An 11,268-nucleotide genomic window follows, 5' to 3' on the forward strand; every position below is an offset into this window, starting at 1 on the left:
CGCACGGCTCGCCCCGCGCCCGCCTCTCTCAGTGCCCGCCGCCCGCGCGCCGCCCGCGCCGCATCAACCACCAGAAAGAGAAAATGGCGCTCGATCTGGCAGAGGAAGTGACGTGAGGCTCATTTGTATGGCAGACGGCCAGCCAATGGGGGGAGACTCTACCAGTGCTCCCATTGGCTCCCCGGATGGCATGGGCGGGGCTAGAGGCGGGACCTCAGGTGGGGGCGGGGCCCAGCCTGGAGCTCACCTGCGCCCCTTCACACCTCTAAGGGGCAGTACTGAGCGCTCTCGCGAGAGCTGTGATGTCACCCTGGGGAGGAGCCTGATGACACCATGCCCATCACGCGAGGCTGCCACGTGACCACCCAGCACTGGGCCGCATGGGGTGATGGGTGGAGCCTCATTTGCATCTGCTACATTCTGGAGGTTCCGCCCACCCTGCTGGCCACTGGGGCAAGGCGAGGCCTGGCAGGAAGGCTCCCCATTGGCCGCGCTCCTGGGGGCAGGGCTCACACACCTCGGCACCATGGCAGGGCTGGGCCGGGACTTGACACCTGGACCTGGGCTGGCAGGGACACAGGGTAGGGCCTGGGCACACAGCCCCTCTGGTGACGCCATCTGGGAGCATGGCACTGCCACACTCATGGTGCTAGAAGGCTCTGAGGTGTGATGGAAGACACCTCGCTGCAAGCTCTCTCTACCAAACGTCTCCATGTCTGTCTGCTAACACAGTTCTTCTTGCTCTTCCCATGATGGCAGATGGTTTCTGATGGACACAAGATACAGAGACAATCCCCTGTGCGGGCAGGCAACAGCTGTACCACAAGGACCAAGACAAGCAGCCACAGCAGCAGGATGGGTGGCTCTCCACCACCAAGACCCCTGGTGTGGCCCTGCCACCAGAGCCGGCAGGAGGCCAGTCATGGCAAGAGACCCTATACGACCATGCTAGATCCCATCCTTGGCACATCAGGACCTTCTCCCTGCATCCCTACCATCTTCCTGGCACAGCTCTCAGTCTTCCCCTCAAGAGTGACCTGGCTTTGCTCCAGCCATTCCCAAAGGTTTCACAATTGACTTCAACTAGAGATTCCCTAAGTATTCACCATGTGAGTGAGACACACCCATGGAAGCCAAGGGGGATATTGCCATGAGCCTGGGCAGTCATACAATTTCACTGTTGGTCTACACACAACTCACACACAGGTCAATGTGTTGGCCAGCACACTCAACGCCTCTGAAAGCCACAGTAGCAAACTGACTGGCATCTTTTCAAAAAGTAATACAAATCAAACATTCACTTTCGCAGAAAAGTCTTCTTTTTTTAATTTTTGCAGCAGTGGCCACAAAAGTTATTTACTTTTGCAGTCAACAGTCCAATGAGTACATTGAAATGCAATTAGTTCTTTTTTTTTTTTTTCTGTTAGCAAGTTCCTTAGCTATGTACTCTCAGCACTTTCAGTGTATACACAGTAAGGTTGTAGGTAAATGCATTTACAAAAAAATGGACAGCCATCCATGAAAGATAAATTATCCATAGTAGATATAGGACCACAATATAAAAAATTGTTACTACACAGTGCAAGGAGGGATATGTCCCACTTAGTTTAAATGTAGCATTTAAAATAAAGGTATTAACTTCTGTCTAATAATTCATAAAATAAAATAATTGAACATGGCTCTGTCAGTATGGAGAGGCCCAATAGCTCCCACATTAGACTTCCATTGCTACAGACCCAGTAATTCCAAAGTGTTTTAAACAGTGGATGTGTTAAAGAGATTAAGCAAAAGGTTAAGAAAAAACATTTGTGAAAGGGTCTTTCATGGCTGAACATTCCAGCCAAACTGTGGGATATGTCCTCATTTTCACAGACCCCAGGATGGTTGAGGTAGAAAATGACCTCATGAGGCTGTCTGGTCCAACCCCACATTCCCAAGCCACCTGGAGACACTTGCCCAGGATCATGTCCAGATGACTTTTGAGATCAACCAAAGTGTTTTCTATCAGGTGGTAAAAAAGGGAGCTACTTTATAAAGGGGGCAAATTAAATGTACCCACATAATAACTTTAGTTGTAAATCTGTTACCTGTTTATCGCCAGCTGCCAAAATCCTACAGTGTGCTCAGCAAAACTGGATCATGTTTAAATCATGGCATTCATTCACTTGGGAAGGGAGGTGATATTTTCACATTGCTGGACTGGCATTAAACTGCGGACATTGGCAGTAGGTTCATCAGCCACCAGCACATGCCTAAGACTTTCCAAAGTGAAACTTGTGACCAGGCTTCAAATTCCTTCCCTCATAAAAAAAAAAAAAAAAAAAAAAAAAAAAAAAAAAAAAAAAAAAAAAAAAAAAAACACAACAACAACAACAACAACAACAAAAACCCAAACAGACAAACAAAAAAAAAAAAACAAAAAAAACCAAAAAAAAAACCCCAAAAAAACCCAAAGAAACCCCAACAAACCAAGCAGGACAGACACATGCAAAATCAATTGAAGAAGAGGATTTGGAAGAATAAAAATGGATCAGATTAAGAGGGAGGGGAAATGTATGTATTCACTTTTCCTGCAAGTCAACAACAATTTCACAATATAAAAATAAGTGGGCTTGGGGACAGCAGAGTGAAGAGAAGTCATAAACACACAATGTGAAGAAGAGTAAAAAAGTTTAAAAATCAGGTTTTCTTAGATAAAATAGCTTTGATCAATCAAATCCAATGGCTTAGTCATTTTCTTTGGGAATGTATTTGAAGATTAGTACTTCTCCAACTAGAGAACATCAAGAAATTTGGTGAATGTAAGTTTGCTGTCATATGAGAGTTAATATTTGTTTAGATACCTTAACAGGTTGCATTTAACAGTAACATATTAAGTAATATTTTGCTTATACTGTTGGGCAGTTCATGTCTGGAGGAAGTGACAACAACAAGAGAGTGCTTTGGCAGGTCACAGTGACTTGTGAGTGCCTTAGGCCTCTCCTTTCCTTCCTGTGCACATAATTCACAGTTTCAGCTCTTCCCATTAGTTGTCTCCAAGCAGAACAGCAGCAGCAAAGAGCACCCACCTGCAGGTGTACAGCCAACAGCTGGGCTGGCAAAAGGGACTGCTCAGAGTCTATAGGAGAATCAGGAGAATTACCTTCCATGGCTGCCTTCCAGGTCCCGGTGTAAGATCCCAAACCAGTACTGACCCAGATGTCTTTTTTGAGGAAGTGCAAGAGGATAGAGGGGAGCTCTGTCTTTTTACAGGGATTTCCAGCAATATCTTTTCCCTTCAACTCTCCAGTACATTTTCTGCATCAGCTTATATTAATGTTTTTGAAGATGATGCTGCAGCACATACCGGTCTCAGTGATCATCTGTAACACTGCCTAATGAACATGTTCATTGGGTTATTCTAGATGTTTAAGGATTAATGTAATTACTTTACACTCTTTCTTCCCAACAAGCAGAATTTGCAAGGTCTCTTTTTGCATAGTCTGTATATGTAATTTGCCAGGAAAAGGTGTTTCCTTGCTTGTTGTAGTGTTGTCATGATTCTGGAGAAACAGAAGACCTTGGAATAATTTCCAAAGGAACCATGTGCCAAGCCTACCATTGCAACCCCACTCTTCTGCTCCCTGCAGGAGACCTTCTCAAATTCCACTGAAGTCTAGAAAGACTTTTACTGAATGTCATAGCTTTTCAAACAAGTTTTCATTATGAGAGGAGGAGTTTCTCTTCTAGAAGAAGAAAAGGAATCCAAGAAGCAAAGCACAAAGAAAAGACAAAGAACAATGCCAAGAAAGCAGAAGTTATGTGAAAAGTAACCATACTCAATAAATTGTATTAGTTCAATATTTGTGTTCATATTATAGGAGAAAAATATAAAGAATCCCAGAGAAAAAATTATCTCGAATACTTGTGATTCTGGCTGAAGCAATACCACTTTTTTTTACTAAACAAAACAATGTTTATCAAGATGGTTTTACCTAGAAAAAAAATAGACTTAAAATTACTGTTAAACTATGTGATTATTTGACTAAAGGAAAAATAGATCTTAAAAATCCTGGTTATGTTGTAGAAAGGAACTAATTATTCAGACAAGCTGAGAAGGAAAGATAACTAGAAAAGAATGAAGAATCTGTCCAAGTCCATCCCCTAATTAGGATCTCTGACATTAATTGACACTCAAAATTATTCAAATTAGTTTTTAGTATTTATGAATTTCAAATATCATTGGGAAATTTTCAGTTTAAATTACATTGAAGCATTTTAGCCAAATTTGAAAAGAGCATGTCTAGAGAGATTAAATATCTCTAATTACAAAAAAAATATAACATCTGCACAGCAATGCAGACAATCTATTCCTTAGTAGATGCAAATATTCTACTGTAAGAATTCCATTGGAAAATACAATTCAGTCTACTTTTCATAATTTTCACAAGAAAATGTTTCACAAGAAAATGTTAGAAAAAAAGAATCACAATGCTTTTGCCAACAGTTTGCACATACAATTCTGATATTTTCTTTTCAGATGTTCTCTGTTTTTAGAAGAGGAATTTAAAAATAGTTTTAACAAAATATTAGGTGTTGCCAATCTTTGTCTTTTAAATGCTAAACATCCATTCAAGGTTAATCCAATTTTCCTTAGGTTGTTCTGGAAGTACAGAGGTGTATGTCTACCAACACCAAAGTCAGATTACTAACTGTAGGAGTGCACATTTGGTTCACACAGTAAGGCTAATAAGGATGATTAAATCCACTAGAACGTCAGTGTTTCTCCATTGTTTTGGACTTTATCAAGCCAGAGAAGATACCAAAAGAGTAGGCTGTATTTTTGTCACCTCTATTTTCTCCTTGTTCAAATTTTACCAGGAGATAACTTTCCTATAGTACTAGATGTCACATGTAATTTGTGTGATAAATAAGTACTTATACATGCAGATTGTTATTCACTTACTCAGCCTTTTCCTTATGTTCCCCATCAGGCAAGCATTCTGAGAAAGCTATAAACCAGGATCATATAGCTTCTTTCTGAATTATGTACATATTACATAGCAAGTATTTTTCTTTATTCAGAAATACTGTTTATCAAATTCCGAGAATAAATGTAACTCATGTATGTATTCATTCACATTACCACAGTATTCAGATTGTAGTCTTTAAGAACAGGCAACATTGATTACCCCATCTTGGCTCAGCTTCCTGTGCTGGCCATTTGATGGGAGATGAAATAAAACATAAAACAACTGATGATTAACAGAGCTGCAGATTAACCTATAAAAGAATAATTAATGGCTTGTCATTGCTAGATTTAACATTAAGTGGAGGCTTTTTTTTAATTATCTAAGCAAACAAATAACATGCCTTGTTATTGGCCAGGTGTAAAATCAATGTATTTCAGCTAATTCTGAGAAGGGCTGATTTTGGACAGTCCCTGTGCAATGGTTTTGGAGTTCTTCGAAATAAATTAAAGCCTCTTTTTTTCAGCCAGTATGCTGAACACATACTTGAAATAATTAAGTGAATATTTAAATGTTTGACTTGTGCTATTCACATATAAAGGAATTTTTCTATTCATTTGAAAGGTAACAGATTTATGTCCAAAATAATTAACACTTTCATTAGATATGCTGTTCATGGTCACTCTCAAAAAATTCTAAGTTCCTTTTTAAAAACACAATAATCCCATTTGAATATATCTGGAGTTGAAAATCCTTTGGCCATTGCATAAGAGAATAGGCATTTACATTTAAAATTAGAATGCTTTAGCTGTATAACACCCTGAACAATCCCTCACCTTGTATGGATTCAGACATTTACTGAAATATTGCTGGGAAAAAAACAAACCAAACCAAATCAAACCAAACCTCCAGAGATAAAGGTCACTTACTGTTAAGTCATTGCAATCTCTCTAGACAGCCTGGCCAGTGCCCACCACTGATGACTGGCAGACTTGCTCTTGGAAATTAGATTCTTCAGTTGGGTAGGTGAAAAAAATGCTTGTGGAGCTTCTCCCTCTTCCAAAGCTGACATGTAAATCCAAGTCACAATATCTAAAATGTTGAAGAGATTATTCCATTTTACAGCCTTTCAGATGCCTTGTCTTGACATATTCCTAATGTGGACAGAAAGGTTTACCTTATATGTTGTGAAGATTAAGTTTATATTGAGTATGAGAGGTACACGTCAGCTGGTAGGACAGCAAGGTGATGACTCAGTGTCTGGTTTTGGCTAAAAATATGTGGGTTGGAAAAGGAATTGATTGATTTCATCAATATCTCAAAGCAAATTCTAAATAATTTAAGCACAAACAATTTTTTTTCCTTAAAATTTACAGTTTTGCTGGAAGAGAAGATTGATGTAGAGGCTGATTTAGATGATATTCCAAGACTGCCTTATCGAGATTAGGATCTTCATTTTATTTTACCATGATCGTTTGCCACACACTGTTTTGGCTAGAGAGATCCAGATGAAGGCTGCTAGAATCTCAGGAAAATTGTAAAGGTCGCAGACAGCAGCAGATTCACAGCTGACAAAAAAAAGCGTTCAAGAAAAGTGGGGAAAATGTGGGCTTTGTGAAATTTGCCTTAACACAGCTGAACAGATTCAATTGGGTTCAGTGCCAGCAAAGGAGGAGCAGCCTATTGATGATTAGGAAGCATTACTTCAAAACACAGCATCTAGGGTTGATTGTGAAGAGCCTAGTTTTGTTCCTGTTTTTAAAACCAGGAATGAATTTGAAGCTACTAACATGAAAGTCCTCCAGACATATATCATTTGTTCGGCCTCCTCACAGCTCATCCTACATAGCCGCCTAAGAACTTCTCCTTAAAGGAGCTATGCGTCACATCTATAAGAAGACTCTCTATCTTTTTCTAAGATTAATACAACTATCAAAGTCCTGTTTTCAAGCAGGTACCAAAACTGCCAATCAAGCTCCACCTAAACACACAAAAATAATACAATGCCTTCTTGTGCATCAGGCAAGATATTTTTGTAGGAAAGGCACACACCAAAGCCCTGGTGAAAACTCATCTATACCACTGTGGACATTTCTCATTCCTCAGGTTCAAGTAGGAGAAATTCCATCTGAAGTAAAGGCAAACAAAGATGAAGCAGTTAAGTAGGGACATGGAGGACCTATGGAATAAGAAGAAAACTAGCAAGGCAAGACAACAGCTGAGAGAGCTGTCATCACTTTTAAGAAAGTTAGCAAGGATGAAGTCCAAGGAAGGAAAAAAGCTACCAAAGTGCAAGAAAAATAATGTTTAACAACAGAAACCAATTGAGTACTTCTGTCCAAAAGGAAAACCTCAGCATCAACAGTAAAGTAGCAAATGTCCCTTGTTGTATTGGGAAGAAGGAAACCATGCATGCTGTCTATGCCTCTGCAAAGTTCACACAGAGGAAACCAAAACCCTATCTTTCACCTCTCGTGTCACCACAATAAGATATACCCTTATTTACATAGTCTGAATGTGTGCATCCATTTTGGCACCAGCAGGGAAAATTACAAGACTAGTACATTCCTTCCTCTTTCAAGGCTCAAAATACTAAATCCTAAAGGAAGAAGAGACTTACCAGGCTTTTGTATAAGTTCTGAACATTTCCCCATGAATGGAGGTGCACAAATAACTTTCAGAAAAATTTAAGTCACCAAGGAGCTTTGAAAGTTTTACCCTATGGATGGAACCCATATAAACACAGCCAACTGGGCAGCTTAGTTTCAGTGGGAAAAGGGGATGTGAGGGTGATAGCAACAATGGGATGTTTACAGTTTGGAAATTTGCCTGACTGTGCTTTGGGCATGGATCCAAATGTTCTAGGTCTGAAAATAACCTGCCTTTCGCCATCACCTCCTCCCCCTTGTTTTTCAAAGTCTGTATTATTTTCAAAGTGGTCTCTTGTCACTGTTCATTCCAGCCAATGGAATACATTTGGCTACATTTTGGCTTTTGAGCCAAAAGTGTAGATGACTCCAGGTTGAGGGAAAGCAAGACATGGGAATCTCCTGGGACATGGGACCAGTCTGTACCTTGAAGAGGAAGGTCTTGCTTGCATACTCAGGGAATTGTCAGCTGCTAGCACTGAGATCGGGATGGAGTTTTCCCCAGAGCAGATTGGCACTAGTCTATGGGGTTTTTTGCCTTCCCCTTCAGCATCAAGCATGACTACTGTTAAGGGTTCTCCAGTCCCTTTCTTCCAGGCTGCTCATGCACCTCAAAGAGGGCCTCTTGTGCCCTGCAGCTGAAGGGAGGAAGGCTTTTTTCCCCCCATGGTGGGCTAGCAAGTGTCTCTAGCAGGTTTTTTTGCCTTTGCAGCACTGAGCACAGTCCCTTGCCAGGGCTCCTCTGGGCCCTTACAGCTCTGTTCCTGCCTGCTGCCCTTGCACTTCCCAGACACTACTGGTGCCCTGGGTCTCTCTGACTCTTCTGCCCACTACAGGCTTGGGGCACCAGCCTGCTCCTCGCTACATGTGCATTGTGTTAATGCTTGCAAGCATCAGCTATGAAACAGATTCCGAAAAGTAAAAGAAAATTACGTAACATAAATTCAGATATAAAAATAAAATACCATTCCCTTTGTAATCTTTCAGATTTGTGTCCTTGAACATGTTTTTGAAGATGAAAAAGCCTTGGTATTTCAGGAAAATAACAGTCTCATCATTGTTTGACTCATGGTGAGCATAGTGAATCGAATAGAATGGAATAGAAGAGAACAGAACAGAACAGAACAGTGCAGGACAAAATAGTTCTGCTATGTTATGCCCAGAGTTCTGCATGACAAGCTATGACCCACATCAGAGTGTTCTATCCAGGAGAGCAGCTCTCTGCAGTTTCAGAGACACCTACAGCATCACTCAGGCTGAGCTGGAATATACCCCTGCATCCCTGGGCAGGAGTCAGGGGTGGAGAGGGGAGGGCAGCCTTTAAGCACAGACAGGGCCCTGGCAGAAGATCTGCACTGATCATGTGCTCTCCTGTAGACATTGATGGTTGGCCACTTTGGAGACAGCATTTTGTACCAGATGGACCTCAGCTCTGATGGAGCACTGTTGTTCTTTGGGTCATGTTTTAAAAGGTTTTTCCAAGAGAAATGACTCAGGTATTTCTACAGCTGAGTACAAGGAGAAAAAAAAAATCCACAGGGAAATGAACATGTATTGCTCACATCAAACAACTTGTAACCATTTAGTCTGAAGCACCTCCTGCCCCTGACTGAGGGATTGATCTCAAATCTAGATCTCTGATCTAAGTGTCAGAGATGTGGGAGTTTGCCCAGCTAAACTGGATAAACACAAAGGACTTTCAAAAAATACAGTTTTGATGTGGTTTTGCAAATGTGTTCAGGTGATCAAATGTTCTTGAGGTGATCCACAGCTCTCACCCCCATGAAAAGGTACGTGCCTCCTTCCTACAAAGTGAGAGAGCCAATGCCCAGGCTGGGACACAAATGCCTATTCCATCCCCTCATCTAGTGTAGAGCTAGGAAGAAATGTCATCAAAGATATCCTGAGCATCTAATGGTAAGGAAAGGAGGAGGAAGCAACAAGAGCCAAATCAAATTAAATCAAATTGGATCAAATTGAATTGAATCAAATAGCTGAGTTGTAAGGGATGATCATGGAGTCCATCTGCCTGACTACTTCAGGGCTGACCAAAATAAAAAGCATGGTATTAAGGGCATTGTCCAAATGTCTTTTAAACACTGACAGGCTTGGGGAATTGACCACCTCTGTCAGGAGCCTGTTCCAGGGTTTGATCACGCACTGGATAAAGAAATGCTTCCTCATGTCAAGTCTGAACCTCTTCTGAGGGGCACAGCTTTGAGCCATTCCCACATGACCTCACACTGGGTCCCAGGGAAAAGAGGGACCTTTTCTCCTTCCTTGCCTCATAAAGTTGTAGAGACCAGTTGCCCCTGAGGTTGCCCCTCAGCCTTCTTCTCTCCAAACAAGAAAACCCCAGTGTCCTGAGCTGCTCCTCACAGGACACCCTGCCAGCCCCTTCCACAGCTTTAGTGCCTTCTCTGGATTCGTTCAGGGACCTTCACATCCTTTTGAAATTATGGAGCTCAGAAGCACACAAAACACTCAGGGTGAGGCCACATCAACACCAAGTACAGCAGGATGATCCCTTATTTGAAGTGGCTGGTAAAGCTGTATTTGATCCATCCCAGGACATGGTTTGCCCCCTGGGCTGCCCAGGTGCACACTGCTAACTCCTGTTGAGCCTCCTGCCAGCCAGCACCCCCAGATCCCTCCTGCAGGGCTGCTCTCCAGCCACTCATCCAATTTAGACTTTTGCCTGCCATTACTCTATGTGCAGAATCTGACATTTATCCTTGTTCCATTTCATGCCACTGATGTTTGCCCAAATACTCCAGGCTACCCAGATCCCTCTGCAAGGCCTTTTGTCCCTCGGGAGTGCCAGCAGCACTTCCCAGTTTGGAATCATCAGCAAACTTGTTCATGGTGCATTCAATTTCTGCATCCAGATCACTGAGAGATATATTGAACAGAACCAGCCCTAGAATGGAGCCCTGAAGAACACTGCTGGTGACCAGACACCAGCTAGATGTGGCCCTGTTCACCACAACCCTTGAGCTCTGTCCTTCAGCAATCCCACATGTCCTTCAGTCATCCCACAGCTGGAAAAGTTGTCCCAAAGGATGCTCTGAGGTACAGTACGAAAAGCCTTACAAAGATTCAGAAAAACCACATCCACTGCATTCCTTTCATCTGCTGGGCAGGTGACCTTATTACAGGATACTAAATTATTTAAACTGGATTTTTTTTTATGCATCTGCATTGACTATGATGATTGCAGTGTTCTTTAAGTGTAGTGATAGGACAAGTCCTAAGTTTTAAATGAAAAGAGAGTAGATTTAGATTAGATATAAGGAATCAATTGTTACGTCAGGGTGGTGAGGCACTGGCATGTTGTCCAGAGAAGCTTGTCCAAGATGCCCTATCCCTGGAAGTGTTCAAGGTCAGGTCAGACGGGGCTCTGAGCAACCTGCTCCAGTGAAAGGTGTCCCTGCCTATGGCAGGGGGCTTGGGTCTAGATGATCTTTAAGGTCTCTTCCAACCCAAACCATTCTGTGATTCTGCTGTATTGTAGGGCAACCTCCCCTTGTTGATTTTCTTTACCTCCCCATTAACTATTGGAATTAAATTTTCTGTATTTCTCGTAGAATTCTCTTTTACTACCTTGTTCACTGTAATTTCTTTAAAGCTTGAAGCCTTCTGACTTTATACACTCTTGCTATTATTTTTTA

The 11,268-nt window shown here is 41.9% G+C and overlaps 1 long non-coding RNA gene across 1 annotated transcript; it reads left to right on the forward strand.

Moving 5' to 3' along the window:
• Positions 1-22: 22 nt before the first annotated feature.
• Positions 23-1,300, forward strand: LOC128817219 (uncharacterized). Its single transcript, XR_008440133.1, has 2 exons — positions 23-112; positions 760-1,300. It is a non-coding gene; the product is annotated as an uncharacterized LOC128817219 (long non-coding RNA).
• The last annotated feature ends 9,968 nt before the right edge of the window (positions 1,301-11,268 follow it).

This window comes from Vidua macroura, chromosome 1 (genome assembly GCF_024509145.1).
Source record: "Vidua macroura isolate BioBank_ID:100142 chromosome 1, ASM2450914v1, whole genome shotgun sequence".
Taxonomy (NCBI): domain Eukaryota; kingdom Metazoa; phylum Chordata; class Aves; order Passeriformes; family Viduidae; genus Vidua; species Vidua macroura.